We start from the raw sequence: 27,128 nt of genomic DNA on the forward strand, positions 1-27,128 counted from the left end.
TTTCTCCATTTATGCTTTGAAGGTTTTGTCCTTTTGGAAAGTTAGTTTTCTACGTGAAGACCTTATACATATTTCACAATTTTTTATTCCTAGGTGATTTTTATTTTTGTTTCTTCTAGAATGAAGTGATTCGTTTTTTTTGTTTGATTGTTTTTAAATTGTAGTCTTCCTGCTCTGGTTTTGATTTTCCCTTACTCTATTTTACATTACATTTTCATAGCATTTATCACCTTGTAACAGAGCTGATTATTTATTTTGTTTGTTGTTATTACCTGTCTTCCTTACCTTTTCCCCAAACCTAGAATGTAATATCTCTAAAGACATCTGTCTTTTATATCTTGACCTCATGCTGAGTACTCCCATGAATTCCAGTAGTGATTCACTCTGTTCTCTATTAATTTTATAGGAATAAGTATTCATATCTTACAGAGATAATGTTTTGGGAGTGTTTTCCTTTCCAGAATGAATATGTTTTCTTTTCTTTTCTTTCTTTTTTTTATTTATTGCATTAGTTAAGTCTTCTAATACTGTGCTGAATAGTACATGTGATTTCCCTCATTATTATCTTGTTCTTAACCTGCATGCAAATGCATCTGTTATTTTATTCCTAAACATAATGTTTACCATTGGTTTCTTTCTTTTTTTTTTTTTTTTTTTTTTATTTATGATAGTCACAGAGAGAGAGAGAGAGGCAGAGACATAGGCAGAGGGAGAAGCAGGCTCCAGGCACTGGGAGCCCGACATGGGATTCGATCCCGGGTCTCCAGGATCACGCCCTGGGCCAAAGGCAGGCGCTAAACCACAGCGCCACCCAGGGATCCCTTACCATTGGTTTCTAATAGGTTTAAACAAAGTAGGGGAGTTTTTTGTCGTTCCTAATTTTAACAAAGTAGGGAATTTTTTTTTTGTTCCTAATTTGCTAAAGATTTTTATTTTAGGATTTTGAATTTTATCAATGGGAAAAGGAACATGATACATCTCTAGGAGAATTTTCACTGTATTGTAGATAACCTCACCAAGAGACGGGAAGCTGAACATACAGTAGTTGCTAAGAAATAGAAATTGCGGAGAGCTTTTGGCAGTCTTACAGGGGTGAAGAGCCTTGGAGTTCAGGTACTAAGACATCTATAACTTGAGTGACCAAGACCGTGAAGAGAATATAAGCATAGAGAAGTGAGCCCAAAAGTCTGAACCCTGTTGCCCCTAGAAATTGTTGCAGATTAGTAAGCACAAACTAATAGGCAGAAAAACTGAGCAGAAAGCAGCTGTTGAGAGGCTGAGAAGCTAAGCAGAGTTTTCAGCAGTCTAATGGTAACTAGAGAGAGAGAGGAGTCCTGGTAAATGCCCTCAGCTTTCAGATGAGATCTGTGAATAACTATGCCATAGCAACTAGAGAAATAGACCAGGTCTTAATGTGTTTGAAAACTGGCTTCAGGTTAGCTGATTGGATTAGCTCCCATTGCCAACCAGAAACTGAAGAAAATCTTCTATAGAGAAAGAGGAGCATTCACAGCCTCTAAAGTTTTTATTACACAATATCTGACATTCAGTCCCTAGATTCTACACATGCCAAGAGTCATGAACAAGAGAAAAACAGATATAGAAACACAGATGATCAGGTGTGCACTTCAGTGAAAAATGTGCTACTTCCATTATCCCTTTTTTTCAGATGAGACATCTATCATTTGAATTGTCTTTTCCCTATAAAACATCATTTTTAGGCAAGGCATCATTTTTTTCTCTTGCTGTTTTCATTACATTTTTTTTTGTCTTTAGTTTTCAGAAGTGTAACTGTGATGTGTCTTGTTTGTGAATTGCTTTGGGCTTATTCTATTTAGAATTCACTTAGCTTCTTGAATTCCTAAGTTTATGTGTTTGGCCAGACTTAAAAGTTATCAGCTTTTACTTTTGTTTAAGAGTCCTTTTCAGCCCTGCCCTCTTTCTTCTATTTGGGAGTCTGATGACATGAAAGATAAATCTTATGTTATATTCCACAGGTCCCCAAGGTCTGTTAATTTGTTTACAGTATTTTCTATCTATTCAGATTGGGTAGTTTTTTTGTTCTGTCTTCCAGTTCAGTTTTTCTTCCTCTGCCCTTTCCATTCTGTCATACTAATCCTTTTTTTTTTTTTTTAAGATTTTATTTATTTATTCATGAGAGACAGTGAGAGAAAGAGAGAGAGAGAGAGAGAGGCAGAGACATGGACAGAGGGAGAAGCAGGCTCCCTGTGGGGAGCCTGATGCCATACTGGATCCTAGGATCCCAGGATCACGACTTGAGCCAAAGATCACTCAACCACTGAGCCACTCCAGCACCCCTGTCATATTCCTCTTTGAATCTTTTATATCAGTTACTGTGTTTTTCAGTTCGGAAATTTCCACTTATACTTTTCTTTCTTTGCTAAGACTATTTTTTTTCTTGTTTGTTTTAGACATGTATGTAACTTGAGACATTGTTATGATGGCTGCTCAAAACCCTTTTCAGGTAATCTTAACATCTCCCTTATCATGGTATTGGCATCTGTGGGTCATCTTTTTTCACTCATTTTGAGATATTCCTGGTTCTTGGCATAATGAATGATGTTCATTTGATACCTGGACATTTTGAGTATTATGTTCTGAAACTCCGGATATTATCTAAACATTCTGATTTATAACTGGCTTCCTCTGGCATTGCTCCAACATGAAGAGGGGGATGATTTCTTTCTGCATTACTGCCTGGAGTTCAGGGTTAGATAGAAGTCCATTAACTCTCAGGTTGGAAGGAAATTCTTCATTATTATTGGTCAGGGATGGGAGTTCTGGCTTCCACTGACTTTTCCTTGGCTAGGAGGGTCAGGAGAGCCCTCAGTACTACCTTCCACATGGCCTCCGTAGGGGAGGACCAGTTTCTTTAGGGCCGTGGTGAAAGGCCTGACTTCACTGGGCCTCTCCTAATACCAGCCTATCATAGGGAGGGAGAGGGGGAGCCTTGTTATTCCAGGTGAATGTCCAGTTCTCCATGTGGTCTTGGCTAACACCATGCCTCCCAGCTGTCTTTCTGTGACACTACTGTCATTGATAGTGTGGGGTTCCCTGTTATAGCTTGGCAAGGGTGGAAGTCTAGGCTTCCCACTTGACTATTGTTGGTGGGGGATGGGTCCACAGCTTTTAAAATTTTTTGTGATGTTTGTCTAGGTATTACAACTTTTATGTAGACTGTCCCCTTTCTGATTTTTTGGCTAAGGAGAATAAGATTTTGTTTGGTTTGATTGGTTGGTTTTTTGAGGGGTGTGGATATGTTGGTATTTCCAGGTTGCCACCTTCTTCAGCTCTTCGACTGAGATAAATTTAAGTCACAAAAGAAAACCCATAGAACTCACTACCGTATCATTTTCTTTGAACCCTGAGGTCCCTGCCTGGTCTGCCTTCTCTCTTTTACCTTTAGGGTGTTCTTATATTTGTTATATATGATGTACAGGACTTTTAGTCTTATTTTTGTGAGAGGAATAGGAAAAAAAAAAAATCTACTCCTCTTTCCCAGAAGTGGAAGTCTTCAAGTACTTTTAATTGTTTAGTTTTCATTATAGTTAAAATTCCCTTTTAGTCTGTTTGCCATATGCTTGAGTGGGTAGAATTTTATCACTGTGGCTTACATTTAGGGCTTACATTTTTTTTTTAAATAAAAGTGGTTCATCATCTAGCAATGGAAATTTTAGAATTAATCTTTTAGTCTTAATTATTTTGGAGAAAATGACAAATTTTTATATCCACTTTATTAAAAATATATACATAAAATCTCTAGTTTTTGTTTGCTTCAGTAGAAATGTCTCTGTGGTTTATGTATTAATTACACATATCTTAATGAATTAGTGAATTAAGATATGCATAATTATCTTACAATATTTTAAATATATTAAATTTATTTACTGCTCCATTTTCTAAAGTAGATTGCATTACTTTCATGTGATTGATTCAGGTAAATACAACTGTCATATTGTTTTCCTAATTTCAGGTTCGTTTTACAACTACATCAGAATGGATTAATACACTGAGAAATCAGGGCACCTGAGTGGCTCAGTCAGTTAAGTGTCTGACACTTGGTTTTGACTCAGGTCATAATCTCAGGGTCATAAGAACTAGCCCTTATGTTGGTCTCTGTACTGAATGTGGAGTCCATTTGAGAGTCTCTCCCTCTTCCTTTGTGCCCCCCCCCCAATAAATAAATAAATAAATAAATAAATAAATAATAAAGTAAACCTTTAAAAAATACATGCTAGGAAATCACTAAATACTAATCTGAGGGGTTTTGAAATAAATAAGGGTAAGTTTATTTTTTTTTTTTTTTTATTTTTTTTTTTTTTTAGGGTAAGTTTAATATAATCTTAAATACTACCTGGATTTTTATAATGAATTCTTGATTTGGGCTTAAAATGTATGAGGTATCAAGCTGGACATTGGGAAGAATATCTTCACTTTGATTTTACTCTCTGCTTGTAGCGATTTTCAGTTTTCTTTTGGATCAGGAACCCATTGGAGGGTCTATCTAAAGTTGTATGCAGTCCCTTTTCACAGGCATTGACACATGTCCAATCAGGGTATTTCAAGGATCTTCTAAAATCCCCAGAGTTCACAGATTTTGGGTCAACCCTCTGCCCTGTAGTTTTTAAGACATTTTTACATGCTTTGATACTTTTTAAAATATTACAACAACTTTGAGAATTAGTGGCTTGTATTCATATTTTACATTGAAGAAACTGTTGCTCAACATGGTGTGTGACTTGCCTCATATCACTTGGCTGTCAAATGTGAGTCTAGAACTGAAGACACTCCTAACTTGTAATAATTTGAGAGATCTTCAGCATTTTCTAGGTTCTTGCTACTTAATGTAAAATTGCTGCCCAATAAGATCCTGTCATTTTTTTCCTCAGTGTCCACAAATGAGGATGTCTGTTTAGCCACGTTATCACATTGGATGTTCTTCATCTCCAGTGTTTGCTGAATTGATAATGTGCACAATGATGGTTATTTCTTTATATTTAGGGTCCTCTATCCACTTGTCTATCAGAATATTAGGGGTTTTTAGATCATTGTGTATAAATTTTTAGTATGTTGAGTATTAACTTTGTCATGTTTTTTGCAAATACTTTTACCTTTTTTTATTTGCCTTTAATTTTGTGATTTCCTTTTATGTGTAGAAGTTTTCAAATAAGCCTTCAGATTTCCTCTCATTACCATTTCCTCTAATTTCTTCTGTTAGGGTAGAAATACCCAAAGATTTGTCCCGCTCAATCAAGTAAATGCAGACACATACCTAAATTCATAGGCTTTTTTAATTTAAAAAAAATCATGAGAAAAATTGCAATTAGGTCATACTTTCATGGGTTTTGATCTTTTATCTTTTAGAATTTTATCTTTGAATATCTTTTTGTGTAACTAATCCTTTGGGATTTTTAAAATAAATGACATTGTATAGAAGTCTGTCTTCTCTTAAGATAGCTGATAAGTTCTGATGGTATTTATTGAATGTTTCTTTTCTTACCTACTTTTGGCAGTCTACTTATATATAAGATTCCCATATACACACATATTTGTATTAATATTCCTTTGATCTAATTCTGTATCACTGCCGAATTATCATCCTGTTTTATTTTTTATTTTTTATTTTTTTTTTATCATCCTGTTTTAATGTTATTGTAACTTTACAGTTTTCTCTTACCGGTCTTTCAAAAATAATGTGTCTCACTTTTGCTTTTAATTCTTACAGAATAACTTAAAATATATTCATCAAGTTAAATAAGGATTTGAAGGATTTTGATTGGAATTGCATCAAATTAAGGATACATCTGGAGAAAAATTGGTATCGCATTATTATATCTTTATGGTCAGTCATGTTATATCATTGTTCATTCCTCCAGCCTTTGCTGTGCTTCTTTATGCTGCTTCTGTATGTATGTACCTTAGTGGAGTCAGGAAATCTTCTCTGTCCCTGTACTCTTGGGGACTTTCCTTATATCCTTTGGCTCCCAGAAGTTTTTTTCTGGCCTTCTCACTAGAAAGCTGTGGTTTGCTTTCTTAGCCTTGCCCCTCTCTACTGTTACCCTGCTGTATCCCATTGGGCCCTCCTGGGTTGAAGTAGTAAGGGAAAAAAAAATACATTGGGAGGATTTCCCCTCTACATAGCATCCTGGCTCCTTTTTCTAGTTCCTTGGGACAGATGGACAGGTTTTCTCTTAGGCTTTTAAGTGTCCTGCCTCTGAGGTATATAGCTTTGCGACTTTGGCTTGCTTCAGGGCAGAGAAAGGAAAAAAATTAGGGAACTGGGAACTACCCCCCCCCAACCCCAACACACATAAACTTCCCAGCTCGAAGATGCCCCTTTTACTCTAGCTAGAAAAAGGGGGTTTCTCTTGGAGTTTTTGCTGTGTATGCCTGCAGCCTCATTCTGGGACTCTGCCCACCCTCATGTCCAAGTGGTAAATGAAAGGTTTTTTATTTTTATTTATTTATTTTTAAAAGATTTTATTTATTCATGACAGACATGGCGGGGGGCGGGGGAGGGTGGGCACGGGAGGCAGAGACACAGGCAGAGGGAGAAGCAGGCTCCATGCAGGGAGCCCAACGTGGGACTCCATCCCGGGTCTCCAGGATCACACCTCGGGCTGAAGGCGGTGCTAAACTGCTGAGCCACCAGGGTTGCTGAAAGGTTTTTTAAACAAGAGTAAACTCACTACCATATTGATTGTTCCTTCAGATTTCGCCTTTGCTCCTCAATGCTCCTGCCATTGTTTCCTTGTTAGAGTCTTCAGGTAGTTGGTTTTAGTATTCTCTCTAGAGCTTTTAGCTGTATTCAGGGGGAGAGATGGCTATAGTGAATGGGCTTACTACTTCTTGGCATTCACTGAAGTCAGATTATTTCATTTTGAAAATAATTTTTGTTTTTATTTTCTTAAAATGCTTTATTGTTCCTTGATTACTGTATTTTATGAATAAATTTTTCTTGTTTTATGAATATATTGACTTCTTGAATCTCCCTGAAGATACCAATTAAAATTAAGGACCTTTTATTTCTTTTTGTTGCCATACTCTTTTTTCTTTGGGTCATTGTGCCCTTGATTTTTCACCGTAGTGCCTCTCTTGGTTTTTATTAAGTAGCTGATAAATTGTGTCTGTTCACCTTTACAGTATTTTCTTTTTTTTTTTTTTTTACCTTTACAGTATTTTCAAATGAAGGTCTGAATCAGTGGTTATCAGCTAGAATATATATAACAATCCCTTGGGGATCCAGTTTAAATGCAGATTCCTGACCTCACAAAAATCTGATTCAGTAAATCTGAGGTGGGGCCTAAACACTTAGGGGATTCTGATGCTATTAACTGGTATAATTCTAGAAAGGTCAATATTCTTTAACAAAGCATTGTCTTCTTTACTGAATATCATCACTGACCACAGGACTCTGCTGGTTGGCTTTCTACTTTGGCAAATGGGAGGTGGAGTTCCCTTTTCTTTATCAGGTACTTGTGGAGACAAGGCTAACAAGCTGGGACCTGCCCCTCCCTCAATTTCAGCTACAGGGAAGGAATTTGTATGCAGAGAGAGTTCAGATTAGTTCTGAGTTGTCTTTCTTTTCCCCCCCTCCAAAGATATTGTCCCTAGCATGCTATTATCCCTATCTCAGAGTTCATACTATAAGTCCTCTGACAAAGACTTTACACTCAGTAAATGTTGACCAGCAATTACTCTTTACCATCAGAGTTGTACTGGTCATCTTTGTTGTTTTTTTACTCAGTTGTTCTGTGGTCTGCTTACACTCGCAGGCTCTCCTGACAAAGAGGTATTTAAGACAGGGAAGAGGTAGATGAATGGGTCAAGGCTGCCATCTTGAACCAGGAAGCTACTGTTACTTTTAAAGTGATGTTCGTTTGTAATGTGCCAAGAGGTATTTTGAATTCTCACATACAAAAAAACACCATAAAATCTGTAGCAGGATTACAACTTACTTATACTCAGTGCAAAGAAAAATGTAGCTTCTTTATTTTTCCATAACTCATCTTTTCGTTTTGATGGACTCTTGTCACTGAATAACAAGAGGAAGAGTGTTCAGTCTGGTAAAAAACTAAGTCTCTTAAATAGTAATTTAAACTAAACTCTTTGGATATTTCAGTCTGTGTTTGAATATTGTCATTCACATATCTGTTCTCTCACATCTTGCCAAGTGGAATCCAGACTTACGAGTTTCATGTCTGTGGCTTGTGTGTCCTTGTAGTGTTAGAAGGATGTCAGGACCTATGGCCCATGTGCTGTCTCCTCTGGTTTCTCTCTCGTGTCTCCTTTGATAAGTGGTTGTACTAGTACCTGCAATTGTGACTACTACTACCAGAACTGTCCTTAGGTGTTCTTCAGATGTCTGTGGCTGAAATTCACAATTGGTGTTACTTGAGGTCTGTTCTCTTGGTTCCCAGGATGCATTGGCCACCTTCCCAGGTATCACAGATAATCTGAGGTCTGGCTAGGGCATTGCATTGGCCCTCTGGGCAGGTGGTCTCTTTTACAGGCCTCTACTATGGAGTTATTTTGCTCCTAATCACAGTGACCTCTTCTGGCAAACTCCCCATCCAGCATCTTTAATCACCTTTCCTGTACTACTTTAGAGCCCTCAGGAATTTCCCAGTGCCTTCCATGGTGCATAGATTAGGGAGACTCCAGAGCTGATCTCACACCCTTCCTCAATCTGATCATGCTTCCATGCATATTTTTTGATGGTTATTTCCAGCTTGGGCTGGGTGTGTATAGAGGACAGGTGAGAGTTTGATGGTGTGTGAGGTAGGGGGATGCTCCTGGAAGGCAGACACTTGGCACATTCTCAGCAGGAAAGAGAGCAGAAGCCATTCTAACTCTTAAGATTTCCTTATTCCATCAAACATTTTTTTCCTTTTGCAGCCTCTACCTGGAGAGAGTACTGGGAATGTTGGTCCACTCACTTCTCCTGTGTCTGTCTCACTTTTTTATCCCAGTCCTCTAGCCAGAATTAGGAATTGGAGGCTTTAATTCACACTCTCTCTAGGTTTTATCCTCCTCCTATCCTAAGTAACAAGCCTTACATTGGAGCCATCATATGCAGAAGGAATGTCTGCTCTAGAATATGGAAAAAAAACTATAATCTGGGTCTTTCAGTTTTGGTTAGAAAATATTAGTGTCAAAAAAAATTTTTTTTCCTTTGGGAAAACTAAACTTTAAATGTTTTTATCTCACTGCAAAACCTCGTTTTTAATTCAGAAGGTAAATATGAAATATTTCTTTCTCTTCGTATTCCTGAACTTCTCCAACCACATGGCTGCTATTATAGAATAGTAGAGAAGTAAGTAGAAGGAAATGCAAATGGGAAAAGTATTTTAATAACTGTTTTCATAATCATTAGGGTATATTTACCCTCCTTACTCTTCTTTTTAAAAATTTGTTTTTTCTTACATGTTTATCCTCTTACCATTTTAATTATAGTAGAGATTCTTATGATTATGTTTCTGAAACGTATTTTCGTTATTTGATTTGTATTAAGCCTATAATTTGGGTATCATTTTATGCCTTAATAATATTTTTCCCAAACAGGAAAATAGTATTTGTCTCTATTTTTTTGTATCTTCTTTAAGATACAAAGCCTTATGCATCAGTAAGGTTTGTAAAATTTTGAAATGTGGTTTTAAAATACAGGTCTCATTCTTTTTTACATGATTCTCTTTTTTTTAAATTTTGTTGTTGTGTGTGTTTAAGAGAGCAGCATCCAGCTTGCAGTTCGGTTCCTTCTGCTTTATGGTTGTATCCTATGTGTTCCCATCGTACTTTGTTTATTGGTCTTTTCTCGAATTCCTCATATTTGTGTTTACTAGAGTGTCATCAGCTCAAGGACAGGAACTCAGGTACTGTTTGTCTTTATTTGCCTTAATGACTAACATATCCCTGCTCATAATAGGTGTGGGGGAATCAGCAAACTCCTCTGATTTACTTTTTTCCATAGTTCCTACCATGTATTTTTTTAAAGATTTATTTATTTTATTTTAGAAAGGAGGGAGGGATAGAGGGAGGTAGAGTTCCAGGCAGACTCCACTCTGAGCGCAGAGCTGAGCGCAGAAGCCTGATGTAGGGCTTAATCCTATGACCCTGAGATCACGACTAGAGCCAAAACCAAGAGTAGGGCGCCCACCCGACTGTGCCACCCTGGCACCCCATATCATATTCTGATGTACTATATTGTTTACTTACTTGTTTTATGTATAGTCTCTCTCCCCCCACTAAATTCTAAGCGCTGTGAAGGTAGAGATTTTTAACTTTTTTGTTTACTTACTGTATTTCTAATACCTGGAAGAGTAGCTGGCACAAAGCTGACCAGTGATTGTGGAATGATTAATTAATGAGTTCAAATTTAGATAATTGTCTAAATTATTCCATATGACCTACAAAATATGGTAGGTATGAATTTCTGGTATGGAAAAAATTAATAATATAGTCATAAAGGTATAGAGTTTAAAAGCGAGGAACACCTTAATATCATTGAATTCTGTCTAATTTTGTGAAGTAACCAAAGGTGAAGTGACTTGACTTAAGCACATAGCCAGTTAATTGTTGAAATGGAACAAGAATTTAGAACTCTTGAGTAAAAATAGTGGCATCTGGATATGTAGTAGGCAGAATATGTGATTGTAGGTAAGAAGAAGTGCAAGGTTCTGGAATCAGAGGTGGCACGTTATCTGATTTTCTGTGCATCAGTGTCCTCCTCTGCAGACCAGGAATGATTGTACATTTCTTACAGATTGTTCTGAGATATATATGAGGCAAAGCATATTAACTCTTAGCACTTAGTGGAAGCTCAAGAAAGTAGCTTTCATTATTACTATTTGGAATATTTTTCATCCTTAGCTTGTGACTATGAAAGATCTTTAGCTGTTTTTGGGACTTTAATAGCTGTAGCTTGCCAAGCTCCCAGGGTCTTTGGATTGAGGCATATCTTCTTCCTTTGACCCAGAGAACACTCTTCTCTGGCAGCCTTTGCCAGTTTAGCACCTACTTATTTTTCAGGTTTCTTCTTGTATCTTGGATTTTTAAACTTTTATTTTGAGAATTTCTAAGCATATAGTGAAGTAGAGAGTATGAGGAATCGCTGTGTATCTATTACCCAGCATCAATAGCGTCAACATTAAGTATGTTTATATATCAAAGAAGCTGATCTTCTATCCCAGTAAAAATCATTTGTTTTTTTTTCCCTTCATAGCACATTAACACAATTTGTCATTGTGTATATGTTTCTCCTCTATTAGACTGTAACCCCCATAAAGGCAGGAGTTGTGTTTATTTTCTTTATTGTGATGTACCCAGTCTTTTAGAGTGCTTGAAATATGGCAGGCACTGTACATGAATGAATTCTTAAATAACTGAGAAAGTTGCTAAGGGATTTGAAAAAAGGAACATTTGATGTAAACCTTTTGACTAACGAAGATTGAGAAGCATGATTTGGGGAGCTTTATATGAAAACCATAGGTAGCTTCTTAGGCTCAGATGCATATACAGAAGGACAAGCAACCTTGTTCTCTGTTTTTTTCCATGTAAGCTTCTGCTGGAAAGCAAATTCACTGATTCCTGGCAAGACTATCAGTTGAGTTTATAGGATATTGTTCATTGTAAATGATGAAATTAGCTTTTGGGGGAATCACTCTTGGATAAGGTAAAATGACCCATTAAAGTTCTAGACCTGTAAAGGTAAGGGATCAAGTACCTCTGAAGCTCTGTGGAGAAGTGATAGTCTTAGAGGCCTTTGCTCAGCCATCAGCCTATCTCTTGTTATTATAGCTTCATTTGATGAAAATCAAGAAAACTGTTTTTCTCTTCAAATTGCTGTCCCCTCCTACTTTTTTTTGTACTGTTTTGAAGCAGTAACCATGGTTACTAGTAGAGGCTCCTTAGAGCTTTAAAAACCTCAGACAGTTTCACAGCTGGAGGCAGAATGATCTAGATAAAAGCATAAGAATAAAGCTTACTGTGGTTTTTTTTTCCTTCTGTTAGAACTGAGTTCTTTCATTAGAGAGCACTTTGCATAAAGTGAAATGTTCTTTGTTCTCACTAGAGTAGACAACATTTTCATTTAAATTAACAGTAAGTTAGCACCTGGCTCCTTTTTAAAGTCAGGAAAGAGGTAATACTACCACTCCCCTGTCTTCCTCCAGAACTTACCCTCTCTCTAACCTCTTCTTTCTCTTTTTTTCGTTATCACCTTCCCTGGACCAAAAGTGAGTGATAGTAATACTGGGATTTAGGCTCAGATGGAAAAGGTTGTGAAGTTGCAGGTTTAGATTAATGGGGTAAAAAGGAAATGAGGGAACACTAAAACCTAGATTCAGGGGCATCCCGGGTGGCTCAGCGGTTTACCTCTGCAGCGTTCTGCCCAGGGCCTGATCCTGGAGACCCAGGGTCGAGTCCCATGTCAGGCTCCCTTCCTGGAGCCTGCTTCTCCCTCTGCCTATGTCTCTGCCTCTCTCTCTGTGTCTCTCATGGATAAATAAATAAAATCTTTAAAAAATAAAAAAATAAAACCTAGATTAAGTGGTACCAGGAATGTGTTTGCCAGGATCAAGAAAAATCAAGGGCCAGCTTTTGTCAGAGGGCCAGAGTAAGTGATTTCTAGGAGGAAGGCTAGGCAGCAAATACTGTCTTGAGGAATGACGCTGTTGAGAAGGGAAAGGAAATCTATATATATTAAACACCTAGTATTTATTGTGAATACCTGCATATGTACTTTCTACTCTATCATGCTCTCTTATACTAGGCTGAAAGGATTCTTTTAAATTTTAAAATGACTCATTGTTTTCTTTGTAGTGATTTTCTATTCTGAAACTATGCCACCTTAGCTTACAGCTGGTTTATACCATCTGGTTTCTTGGTGTGATCTAGACCAGATGTTGGCAAACTAAAGCCAATAGGCCTTTTATGTAAATAAAGTTTTCTTAGAACACAGCCACCATACTCATTAGTTTGTATATAGTGATTGACTGCATTTGAACTATGAAGGCAGAGTTGAGTAGTTGCTACAGAGACCGTATAGCCTACAAAACCTAAAATTAAAATATTTACTGTCTGGCTCTTTACAGAAGAGTTTACCAACCCTGCTCTAGATGGACTGGATCAGTTCATCTTGGACCAGATGTGAGAATGGTTAATGGGAGGAAAACACAGTCTTAGGTTATACTCCTTGTGGACATTAGAATAGTAACAATGTGAAAAGAGGGTTCTGGGGATTTGGATGAACATGGTTTTCTGAGCCCTTTTTAATCATGAGCCTCAAACCAAACTGGAAAGAAAACCTTAAGTATAAACATTGTAGACTGGGTTTTTTTTTGGCATATTTCTTTGCCATTTATTCCTACACAGTTGTGACCACAGTCTTATATGGACTTACCTAATTTTATTACTTGTATACTCACATAAATGTAGATTTGCATCAGTATTTTAATTGGAAATGACCTTGGAGATCATCTACTCCAACATCCTTCTATTACACATGGCTGAAATGGAGTTTCAGAGAAGTTGTGGTATATACCAAATGTCACAATGCAGATTAGTGGCAAATTTGGGGAGTAAAACCCTGGTGTTTTGACTGATTTCTTGCTGTCATGCATTCACACATGAAGTCTGCTCTGTAAGGCCTTGTCCAGTGTTTCTTTACATAGGATTCAGAAAACTAAAGCTGAAGAGGAGAGAAACATTAATTCCAGATTCTTAGTTAATTCTGCTACTGATATCTTTGTAATTTTTAGTAAATATACCATTCTGTGATAGAAGTAAGAATCTAGAATACAGATTAAGTTTGCACGGATGATTATAGACCAAGTTCTAGATATTTGCTTCATTTCCTGGTAAATGCAATTATTCAAATAGACACAGCCCCTCTTCACAGTGGATACTCACAGTCCCAGAGTAATTTAATTTTAAGTGGAACATTGAAGAATCCAGAATCTGTGTTGTTCTAAGTAGGTTACATAAATGTGTTTAAATGTTTTTCACTTGTGAACTGAACAAACTATAATTTGAGATTTATGATTTCATAACTTTTTGAAAAAATTCCTTAAGAAGATAAGCTATAACTAAGAAGGCAAAAGAAATACATCAGAAATTATAGCCATCTTACTTTCATATTCCTGATAGGAATATTGCCATTACAATTGGGGCAGAGTCATTATTTTCCTTAAAAGGCCTCTCCCTTTATTGCATCAGAAAATAATCGTAGAATGTCTTCTTGCTGGTTCCCTGGAGACCCATTTTAGACAAGAGAAATCCTAAGAGAAACTTGCAAAAAGATCTACATTGGAAACCGTACTAAAAGAGGAGATATTAGCATCCGTTTGGCTTATTCTGAATATGATCTATAAAACCTTAACACCAGTGTTATTTGCTTATATTTAATTAATCTCTACAGAGTTGTATAATTGCTCCTTCTCTTCCTATATATAAGTGAGGCCCCTCTACTTTTTTTCCTTTTACATTGGAGAAGTGTTCTAAATTTTTTCCTTAACTTTTCTTTCTTTTGTAATATAATGAGTAAATTCACGTAGCTCAACAAACTTAACCAATCTTAATTATAAATTAGTTATGTTCAACTTTTAAAGTGCATGATTGCTATGTAATCTTTCAGAAATTGAAGCCATTTTAGTAGGTCAGTATTTTATATTGAGTTTTATATTTTTATTGAAGGTCTATCTCCAAATAGATTATATACATGATCAAATATAAGTTTGTTTAAGTTTGGAATCCTAACTAAATGTTTTAATAAATTATACCTGCTTCATGATAATTGAGATTGACATATAATCATGATGGTTTGGGGATATCACTTATCTGGAACTGATTTACTAACATAGACTAATGTTCTAAGCTAGTTTGAGTTCTTTAAAACCATGTTTCTCTTTGATAATTTTAAGAATAACTGATTCCTCTTTACAGTTGTTTGAAATTTAATTTGTTAAAAAGAATCAGATGCAAAGTGCTGCTTTGTTTTCAAACTTATTAATATATCTCCAGTTATTTAATTTTTATTTACATTTATGGAATATAAGTTTCTAACATGAGTTCCCTAGACCACTTTAGAGGGTTACTAAACTCTCCTGATATTATATTAAAATTTTTTTTCCATGTGGGAATTCTTTTAAGATGAAGTGTCTGTAGCATTTATTAGAGTCTCAAAGCTGTCCATCAGCTAAACAAGGTTAAAAACCACTTTTATCGGGCTTCTAAAGCATTGTACCTTCCAAAGGAATATTGAAGATAAATTTGCTTTGCTTTCTAGAATCACTTAATCATAGAATCGTGGGGTGACCAACCTCCATTTTTTTATAGGTGAGTAAATTGAAGACCCCAGAAGTTAATGACTACTTACCCAAGGATTATCCAAGAACCCAGCAGGGCTCTTGTGGTATCCTGATTGATTTCCTTTTTTTTTTTTCCCCCTGATTGATTTCTTAGGGCGTTTTTAGCCTTCCAGTCTCAACACAGAGATTGTTGAGCTTTCAACTTGATAGCAAAGTATTTGTATTTGAATACAAAGCTTTTGTGGGCACAATAGAAATCTTGAATAATTTGCCCCAGTGGGTACCTAAAGTACTAATCTGATGCTAGTTTATGTAGTTTCTTGGAGGGAGGAGGATATATGGAGTTCCCTGTAGTCCCAAGGGAACATCTCTTAATCTTCACAAAAAATTATTCTTCTGGCAGTGTCAGTGTTGAAGTAGAGTTTAGAGACATTTCATTCATTCGATTAGCAAATATTTATTATGTGCCTACTATGGGGATGTAGGTTTCACTAGTTGATAAAGTATAATTGTGGAAAATTAAGAGATTGTGTTAATTTAGTAATATCAGCAGTTTAATGTTGGAAAATGTTCTTCATTGTTTCTTTTTTAAATTAATTAATTAATTAGTTTTTAAAGATTTATTTATTTATTCATGAGAGACACAGAGAGAGGCAGAGACATAGGCAGAGGGAGAAGCAGGCTTTCCGCAGGGAGCCTGATACGGGACTCAATCCTGGATCCCATTAGCCGAAGGCAGATGCTCAACCACTGAGCCACCCAGTCATGCCATTTGTTTCTTCTTTAAAGATTTATTTTAGGGCACCTCGGTGGCTCAGCAGTTGAGCTTCTACCTTCAGCTCAGGTCATGATCCCGGGTTCCTGGGATCAAGTCCTGCATCAGGCTCCCTGCAGGGAGCCTGCTTTTCTCTCTGCCTATGTCTCTGCCTCTCTATTTCAGTGTCTGTTTTGAATAAATAAATGAGTAAATCTTAGAAAAAAAAATTTATTTTAGAGAGAGCACTAGGGGGAGGGGCAGAAGGAGAGAGAATCTCAAGCAGAGTCTGCACTTACCACAGAGCCCTGTGTGGGGCTGAATCCCAGGACCCTGAGATCACGGCCTGAGCTGTAAACCGAGAGTTAGACTCAACTGTGCCACCCAGGCACCTTGGAAAATGTTTTTCTTTCTAGTCACTAAACCAGAGAAGAAAATGTATAATAATACTGATAGCAGTTTTTGTATGATAGTTCTTAGTATACCAGTTGACAGAGTTATGGAATATTACAGAATCTCAGACTACTGGGAATTAATGAAATTACCTTATATAAATAAGGACCAAAGCTAAAAAAAGATTTTTATTGTCACTCTTAACTATCCGATTGAGATTTAACTATTGTTCTTAAGTTAATGATTTTTTAATGTTTAAATTTGTGGTCAGATTTTTCATTCTGAACATAGATTCTGAATTTTTATATTATTTGGTAATTTAAGGTAGCCTAGTTACAAGTGTTAAAGCTATAGTAAATTAATTTGAAGTATTCTTAAATGAACTTAAATTGTAATCACTTTCCATATATACTTAAGATGCTTTAAAAATAAGAGTTTTATGATTTAATGTCTTATTACATTTCAAAGAATTAAAGACTAATCCCATTTTACAATATTCATTTTACATGGTATGCTAAAGATTTATGAACTGTGAGATTTTGTGCATATCTTTCAAATCCCAGTTAGTTTGAATTTTAAAACTGGAACAAGATTCTTCAACATTCTGAGTCCTATTTTAAGATTCCTTAGCCAGTTCAGCTCATTAAAAAAAAAAAAAAAAACCACTCCAAAGGAATACTAAAAATAGAATTTCTGTTGTGTTCATTTTCACATTCTGTGTCTTTTAAAATATATTTACTTTATTTTTATTTAAACATATAAAGTGTGTAATTGATTTTCAAGGGTGAATATATGATTAAATATTTTAGATATAGGCAGTAAAATTCAATTGATGCAGGAACCTCAGTTGTGTTCTGCCCCTACCCCTTCCTGTGCTCCCATGATTAGTATCCTGAGCTCATAACCTTATATTTATTGCATCATCATTTATTGTATGTTTATTTTATTGTTTCTTTCCTCAACTAAACTTCCCCTATTCCCAAGTCCTTGAGGAGAGAGATCTAGATCAACTTTGAATCTTCAGAATGTAGCACACAAAGGATGCTCATACATTTCTTAAATAAACGAATTGATTGAGGGCCTGAGGAACCTATCTTTGGGTCCTTTATACTCACCAAACAAGACTTTAAACTCTGGCGTACTGTATAATGGTTTCCCAGAACCTATATGTCTCCAGAGAGATTGACTGATTGATGGATTTTAGTTCGTGTACATAATTGTGGGGGCTGGGAAAGCTGAAATCTGCTGAGTGGGCTGGCAGGCTGTACACCCAGGAAATTATTGATGTTGCAGCTCAAGTCTGAAGATGGCCTACAGGCCCTCTTCCTTGGGGGACTGCAGTCTTTTTTTCCTTAAGGCCTTCAACTGATTGGATGAGGCATACCTACATTATGGAGGATAATCTACTTTACTCAAGATCTACCCATTTAAATGTTAGTGTGTATCTTCAACCAAATCTGGAGTCAGAATGTCTATTAGAAAAAAAGGTAGAACAATTGCAAAGAGTGAAAGAAGTTTAAGAGACGTATACCTCAATGCTGTGCACTTCATTTGGATCCTGATTAGATTAAACCAGTTATAAAAAGATGGACTTTGTTAGACAAACAAAAAATTTAAAATGGAGTATTAGATGATAGGAAGAAATTGTAATTTTATTGGTTATGGTAGTTGGGATTGTTCCATTTTTAAAATTGTTCTCTCCATATGGACTGAAGTCTTTATGGGTCAAACAAATAGAATAACTGGGATTGCTTTAAAATACTTCATCTTTATCCTTATGCCTAAAATAGGTGAAACAGGGGACGCCTGGGTGACTCAGCAGTTGAGCATCTGCCTTTGGCTCAGGGCGTGATCCCGGGGTCCTGGGATAGAGTCCCTCATTGGGCTCCCCACAGGGAGCCTGCTTTTCCCTCTACCTGTGTCTCTGCCTCTCTCTCTATGTGTCTCTTATGAACGAATAAATAAAATCTTAAAAAAAGAATAAAGTAGGTGAAACAAGATCAGCAGAACATTTATAATTGCTAAGGCTGGATAATGGGTATATAGGTATTCATTGTATTATTTTACTTCTATGTATAAAAGTTTCCATAAGAAAAAAGTTGTCTTTTTTTAATGAGTGAAAGTATAATAAAAACCGGGCTTGTCACATAGTAAAAAAAGTTAATTCATCTAAAAAAACCTGCATAGCAGCATCTAGATTGGTTTTGACCATGTATCTGGGTACTGTGGCTTAGCCAAGTTGACATGTAAAATTAACCATCACAGGTACCAAGTAAGTGATTAATTTCAGTGGGAAAAAAGGATTCCTCAGCATTTTCATAAAGAAATTAACTATGGAAAAATTGAAATTAGTATAAGGAATATTAAGTTAAAAAAAGAAGCATGCATGGATGGCTATGGCCAGGACTATATTTATATATTTGAATCTTATTTAAGTGCAACATAGGAAAAAAATTGAAACATAATGAACAGGTATTACATGCTATACAAATTAGGACATTTTCAGGGAACAGTGATCAGAATGGAGTAAATTAAGGAAAATATTTTAAAAGAATATACATTTTGATCAAATTTTGAAGAGTGTGTGCATGCTATGTATACATATATGAAGTTGGGGGATGATCCCAATAAGTAGAATACCAAAGGTTTTTTGAGAGGCTTGGGTAGGGAAAGGCAGGGAATACTGAAGGAGGGCCTTGAGTAGTATACATTTTACATCTGTTAAGCTAGACAATGAAAATGACAGCAAACTTTTGAGAGTTAATTAGGAGAGACGTGATTAAATAAAAACATTTCTTGAAGATACTGTTTGGTATGTATAATGGGCTAGAGTGATTTCTAAGTCCCCAACCACAGGAGATGAGAACCTGTACAAAGATTTATAAATAGAAAGAAAATCCAAGTCTCTTAGAGGTTGCAGTAGAACTTTGTGATTTCATGTTATAGACAAAGATGAGAGAGGATATGCCTAAACTGGGGGTCTGGAGCTATAAAAATGATGTTGTTAATTTCAGTAGAGATGTGGAATTATAGAAAGTGGGCGGATAGAATATGATGAATGATGTACACACATGACTCAGAAGATATTCCATGAGGTAAAATTTATATTCTTGTATTCTATTATTCCCAGTATTTTACCGAGGCATAAAATAGAATACCCTCTTTTAAGAGAGAGTATGCATGAAAACACAATGGGAAGGGGAAGAGGGAGAGAGCATCTCAAGTAGACTCTGTGCCGAGGGCCTGGAGCCCAGAGCTCATGTGGCCTCCTGAATCCAAGAGTCAGACACTTAATCTACTGTGCCACTCAAGCACCCCTTACGGAATTTTATCTAACTTGATATGGCCAGCATACTTTGGTTATAAAATTTATAGTATAAAACTTAATATTTGAAGATATCCAACTACGGGTAAATCATTTCTATCAACTGTGTAGTTGATAGACTTTTAAGTTTCAGTTGTATCTATTGTGACAAAGACAAAGAAAAACTGTAGAAGTTCAAAGTGACAGGGTATTTACAACTGTATTTTGGGAAGAATTTGTGAAGGATGTCAACTTAAGCTCTCATAAATAGGATTTGGAACCTCTTACATAGTGGGACTAATGGGGCAAGGGAAAGCCCTGAAAGTTGGAGGCTCTATGACCAAACACGTATTACGTGTTTTAAAAGAAAGCTTTGTTAATTTGGATTATCTTAGAATTTATACATAGCTCTTTTACCTGCTTATTGTGTATGATTAGTCATTTCTATCTTCCTCCGCCTGAATCCTGTTTACATTGACCCGATTGTAGCTTCAGTTAGTTGTATTTACCTTTTTTCACTCATTCCCCTTCTCTTCTTTAGTCTGGCAGTCTCAAAAACAAAACAAAACAAATTAAAAAAAAAAAAACATATGAAAGTATCGGTTACTTCTTGAAAGTAACACTGAAATTATCTGTTATTTCCCATCTGTTCTTTATTTTGTTATCATGCAGTGTATATGCTTTTGTTTTCATTACTTTGCTTTGACCATAGGTGAGGATGTTCCTTGGTCCAGAGCCACATATTCCTACCATTATCATTGTGCTTTGGCCTACCTCCTCTTGCCTTCTTTCCAGATAGGAGCTTTTTTTCAGTGATAGTATTTCTTCCTCTGCATGCTTCTTAGGCTCCATTCTGTTCTGTTTTCCAAACCTTATTGCCTCTTACTGTTTTACTCTCATGGTAAATCTCTTCTTTGGATTGCATGCATTCATTCATTCATTTAGATTGTATTTATTTATTATTTTATTTTATTTATTTTATTTTATTTATTTTATTTTATTTTATTTTATTTTATTTTATTTTATTTTATTTTATTTTATTTTATTTTATTTTATTTTATTTTATTTATTATTTTATTTTATTTATGAGAAACAGAGAGACAGAGAGGTAGAGACACAGGCAGAGGGAGAGGCAGGCTCCATGCAGAGAGCCCAATGTGGGACTCAATCCTGGGTCTCCAGGATCATGCCCTGGGCTGAAGGCGGCGCTAAACCGCTGAGCTACCCAGGCTGCCCTGGATTGCATTGATAGTAGTTTTTATGAAATGCACAGAACTTGAATTACTGAAATAAAACTACATTTAATTTCTGTACTTCGGTTACTGTTCTTTGCCTCAGTTTTCATCAGGTCAACTGATTTTCTTTCGAGGTAGTCAATATCTTCAAGATTTCAGTAAATATTATCATCTTGCAATAAAAAATAGCTGGTATTGTTGAGGCTTGTCACTTATAAAGTTACTGGAGAGTGGAATATTTAAAGTATTCATGCAGTTTACATGGATAATTTTCCATAATTCTATAGCTTCAATATTATTTTAAAAATAATACCATACATTTATAATCAGTGAAGCTACATTTTTAACAGTGCTGGGAAAAAAAAACGATTTAAGAGCTCCTGAACATCTTGACCTGACTCCTTTCCCTGATAATTCTATTAATTGGGATCCCTCTGGAGATTGGTCTTTGGAAAAAAAAACCCACCTTCTTCCCACCTTTACCCAGGAGATGAGAATATAAGTATTCTTTTCTTTGCATGTACTTTAAACTTGGTTAGAATTATTGTCTCCTGAAAGACTCCTAACTCTGGGAAACGAATTAGGGGTGGTGAAAGGGGAGGTGGGCGGGGGGTGGGGGTGACTGGGTGACGGGCACTGAGGTGGGCACTTGACGGGATGAGCACTGGGTGTTATTCTATATGTTGACAAATTAAACACCAATAAAAAATAAATTTATAAAAAAAAAAAGAATTATTGTCTCCCCCTCCACCTTAATCGTTCCTTGTTAATACTTCTGTATTTTCAAAAAATACTCATTCTAACTAAAATTAAGGAAGAGCACCCAGACTTCAGTGGAGCTTTCAGTTGTTATTAAGTACAATTATTAAGTACAATTATTATTAAGTATATTAAGTATTTCCTAAGTGGTCAAATGTAATTTCCATTTGGAAATGTAATTTCCTAAATGGTCATGTGATTGGGGAAGAATAGGAACAAGTAGTTGGATGGTCAACTGATAAATTCGTTTTTAATAAATACTAAATTCTTTTAAATATTTGTATAATAGTATCTTCTTCAGGAGTAGTTTTCTAGGTAATCAAGACAATATATTTTAGTTAATAAATAGGAACATATAGTGAGGGGTGGGGGCACTTGTGTGGCTCAGGTTGAGCATTTGCATTCAGCTCAGGGAGTGATCCTGGGGTCCTGGGATAGGGTCCCACATCGGACTTCCCACAGGGAGCCTGCTTCTCTGCCTTTTTTTCTGTCTCTCTCATGAATAAATAAATAAGATCTTTAAAAAAATAAAAAAGAACATAAGTAGGGCTATTTGAAATGCTTATATTATTATTCTCCATAAAATACTATTCTATAATCTCCTTAATCCATTTAATAAAAATTACCATCCTCCATTAAAAAGTATGTTAATATGAACCAAGCAGTAGTATGTATACCCAGCCTAAGAGATGGAATTTTACCAATACAATGGAAACTCCCTTTGTAAGTCTGTCTCAGCTCATCCCTCTTCCCATGTCTCCACAATGTAAACACTATTTTGAATTTTGTGACTGTTATTGTATAAATTTTGACTCCACAATGTAAACACTATTTTGAATTTTGTGACTGTTATTGTATAAATTTTGAAAAAGATTTTATTTATTTGAGAGAGTGACCATGTGAGCATGTGCATGAGTGGGATAGGGGCAGAGGGAGGGAATCTTCAAGCTGACTCCCTGCTGAGTGTGTAGCTTGAGGCAGGGCTCAACCTCACTGAGCTCAACAGTGCTGAACCCACTGAGCCACCCAGGCGCCCCTCTTTTAATTTTTAATTTTTCTTACTGCATATATATCTGTGCCTAAACAGAATAATCTAATGATTTATTTATTTTTGAACTTTTTAAAAAATGGTATATTGTATGTTTAATCTTAAGGTCTTTTAAGTTTCTAAGATTCATTTACATTGCTCTGTACATTTATTTTCATGGCTAATTGTGAATATGTGATGATACTGTTTTATTGTTGATTGACACTTTTTTTCTATTATGAACAATACCATGATAAGTATTCTTACACATGTTTTGTGGTATACATGTGTAAAAGCAACTCTACCTAGGAATAGAGTTGCTGGGCCATATGGTATATGCATTTTCAATTTCAGAAAATGCTAAATTATTTTCCAATTTGATTTGATTATTAGATGTACACTAAACATTTGATGTTCTTCCTGGATATAGAATAGGTTATATTTTCTACCTTCTTTGCATTAAGAGTGTCCATTTATTTATTTATTTATTTATTTTAAAGATTTTATTTATTCATGAGAGAGACAGAGAGAGAGAGGCAGAGACACAGGCAGAGGGAGAAGCAGGCTCCATGCAGGGAGCCTGACATGGAACTCGATCCCGGGTCTCCAGGATCCAGGCCCTGGGCCGAAGGCAGGCGCTAAACTGCTGAGCCACCCGGACTGCCCCAGAGTGTCCATTTAAATGAGTTCTAGCCTGTAGAATATGACTGGAAGTAATGTATGCCTCTTTTATGCTTGGCCCACAGAAATCTGCCATGTGTGATCATCTAGTTTCTTTTTTCTCATCATTTGGCCAAGTTTTGTATCTCCCATACCAATTCTTTCATCTTTCCCTCCTCCTGTATACTGTGCCAGGCATACCTGTATAGGTGTAGAATAGAGGTGGTGCTCAATGACTTCCCCTCTTTTGTCTCTAATTTCAAAGTTAATGCTTCAGATATTTCACAGTTATCTACAGTATTTTCTATGTTCTCTGGATACCCTTTATAAAGTAGGGATATTCTCTTTAAGATTTTTTCTAAAAATGTTATCAGGAATGTTGAATTTCATCAAATGTTTTACCAGTAACTATGGAAATGATCATTTGAGTTTTCTCCTTTGATCTGTTAATTTTGTGAGTAATATTTATATCTTTATAATGTTAAATCACACTTGTATTCTTGACATAAATTCATGCGGATAAATGTTTTGCTCATCAGTGCATTCAGTTTACTAATACAAGAATCTTTCAGTAATACCATTTTTTTCTGTTCTTAGTTTGGATAGTAAGAAGATGCTCTTTCACAAACTTCCCTAGTTCAGGGTGCCCTTACACCAAAGATATACTTAACAGCTACATTTATTAAGCAGTTAGGTTCAAACAATGTCATATTTGTGTCCTAACAGCTTAGTCGCTGTTTGAAAAAATACATACATGAATTTAAAGAAAAAGTTATATTTTCATTTTATTTTTAAAGAACCACAATTACAGTTGAACTGTGAACAATGCAGGGATAAGGAGCACTGACCCTCCACACAGTCAAAAATCCTGTATAACCTTTCACTCCCATAAACTTCACTACCAGTAGCCTACTGTTGACTGGAAACCTTACGGATAATATAAACAGTCAATTAACACATATTTTGTATTGTTTTTTACAAAAAGCTGGAGAAAAGAAAATGTTAAGAGAATTATAAGGAAAAGAAAATACAGTATTGTATTTATAAAAAAAAAAAAAATCCGATATAAGTGACCCAGCACAGGTCAAACCCATATTGGTTTGTTTTTTTGTTTTGTTTTTTTTTTAGAAACTGTTTATTTTCAAACCCATATTGTTAAAGAGTCAGCTGTACTTACTAATGGGATGTGTGCTTCTGAAAGTATCGCAAAACTTCTCAAATCTTGAAATCAGATTGGGCACTGCCATGCTTATTTCCTATTCCATGTTGATTTTCACATGGTGATTGCTTTTTATCACAGTAACTACCATAAACTCAGATTCACAGAGGTCATCTAAAGGAATACAGTGTGATTTAATGTTGAAACCATGAAAGAATGCACGTGATGTCTGACAGATGTTGTATATTGCTGTTTCCTTCAAATTGAAAACATCCCTTGACACCCCTGATGAATTCCCTGTGGCACCTCAGGACGACTTGGAATGTAGTTTGGGAGCCACAGAACTAGTTAGGTCCTGACTTTTGGACAAAGGATAATGACAATGTGGACATTGAAGGATATTGCATTTTTTCCCCATTTGATATATCTTATAAAGTATTGAGGTGAATTGGAACAACAAAAGATATCAGCCCCACCTTAAATGTGCTGTATAAATTCATTTTCTGTGTTGAAGTTTTGATTGTAAGGGTTGTCTGTATTATATTTAGACTTTCACACCTGTGTTCAAGAGTAAGATTGACTTACTTCCTTTACTAATAGTGTTTGGTTTTAGTACTAAGGTTATACTGGCCTCATAGGATGAGTTGGGGAATATTATTTCCTTTTTCTGACCAACTTTTTGGTAAAACTCAACTACCTTGTGAGAAGATTTATTTTTTAATTGTTATGATTGAGGGTTTTTTTTTATGTGCTTGTCTTTATTTTCTTATTTTCTATAATGCCATATACTTTTTTTTTTTTTTTGCCATATACTTTTAAGAACAAGCAGTCTTTTTTTTTTAAGATTTTATTTATTTGAGAAAGTCTGAAAGAGAGCACTGAGAGAGCAAGCACATGAGCAGTGGGAGGTGCAGAGGGAAAGGAAGTGCCCCCACTGAGCAGGGAGCCTGATGCTTGGCTGGATCCCAGGAATAATGACCTGAGCCAAAGGTGGATGCTTAACCGACTGAGCCCCCCAGGTGTCCCAAGAGCAAGTAATCTTGTATCAAGATACAAAAGAAAATCTGTATATGGAGTTAATTCTAAGTAGTGTGATCGCTCAGTCTTCAAAACTTGTACTTTTAAACAAATCTAATTGACTCTTGGTTTGGGAGAAGATTTTAAACTATTTGATTTAGTCACCTGGAGACAAGTGGGATTTAGTAACTTAGTCTTTCCATATCTTCCTGGGTTAGTCTTTTTTTAAGGCAGCAATAAAAACTTTTTTGAATAATTTTAGATTTATAGAAAAGTTACAAAAATAGAATATTGAGTTCTGGTTTGCCCTTCAACCACCCCAACCTATTCTTAACATCTTCCATACATATGATACATATGTCAAAACTAAGACAGTGACACTGCCTAATTAAACTTTAGACTTTATTTGGATTTGAGTAGTTTTTTTCATTGATACCCTCTTTCTGTCTGGGGTCCAGCTCAGAGTGTGACATTGTATTTGGTGGTCATGTCTCTCCAGTCTCCTCTAGCCTTTGACACTTTCTTAGTTTTTCCTTGTTTTTATAACCTTGACTCTTGAGGCGTGCTGACCAGCTGAGCTATAGAATATCTCCCTATCTGGGTTTGTCCCATGTTTTTCTCATGCTCAAACTGAGGTTATGAGAAGAATACCACAGAGACGAAGTGCCATTCTCATCACATCATTTCAGGGAATTTTTGATATCCACTGCATCACTGATGATGGTAAATTAACCTTCCTGACTCGGCTAAGATAGTGGTGCCAGGTTTTTCCACTGTGAAGTCATTACTCCTCTCTTTCCCTACTTAATTCTTTGGTAACGAGTTCCTAAACCACTAAGTCTAGAAATTAAGCTCCACCTTCTAGAGGTGGAGTAGCTCCATATATTTTTTGGAATTCTTCTGTTTACTTATTTGTTCAGTCATATGTTTATATCAGTGCATCCTAGGTTAGTTTTAGTGGGTTTTAAGAATTTACCTATTTCATTTAAGTTTTCAGATCTACTTGTGGAATGGTTTTCATAATATTCTATTTGTTTAATCTTTGTTGTATTTATAGTTAGGTTCTCCTTTTCATTGTTAATAATTAACTTGTATCTTTTTTTCTTAACCTCATCAAAGGTATTTTGTTACAGATTTCAAAGAACCAACTTTTGGTTTTATCATTCTCTTTATTGTGTTTGTTTTCCATTTCATTGATTTATGCTTTTATATTTCTATTTTTTTTAAGATGATGTTATTTGTTGAAATAACTTTTTATTTAGGCATTTAGCTCATTAATTTTCAGCATCCTTCTTTCCTAATAAAAATATTAATGGGAATACATTCTCCTCTGAGTATTGCTTTTTTTCTGCTTTTTATAGTTTTGAAATGCAGTTTTTTCATTATTTCATTCGTAGTTTTCCCATTTTTTTCTGTTAAAAGATTAAATTTTTTTCTTTATTATTTCTTGAATTGTGAGTTATTTAGAGATGGAGTTTTAAATTTCCAAATGCT

At 35.7% G+C, this 27,128-nt stretch overlaps 1 protein-coding gene across 9 annotated transcripts in view; it reads left to right on the forward strand.

Annotated features, from left to right (window-relative positions):
• The window catches only part of NCOA1 (nuclear receptor coactivator 1), a 244,671-nt gene that overhangs the window by 81,931 nt on the left and 135,612 nt on the right, over nt 1–27,128 (forward strand). The window contains exon 3 of one of the 9 annotated variants that reach the window (XM_049096137.1): nt 2,433–2,485. The exons of the other annotated variants lie outside the window; for them this stretch is intronic. The gene's annotated coding sequence lies outside the window, so the exon portion shown is untranslated. The remainder of the gene's footprint in view (nt 1–2,432; nt 2,486–27,128) is intronic. 9 annotated transcript variants of the gene reach the window in all.

The sequence above is a fragment of the Canis lupus genome, chromosome 17 (assembly GCF_003254725.2).
Source record: "Canis lupus dingo isolate Sandy chromosome 17, ASM325472v2, whole genome shotgun sequence".
Lineage (NCBI taxonomy): Eukaryota > Metazoa > Chordata > Mammalia > Carnivora > Canidae > Canis > Canis lupus.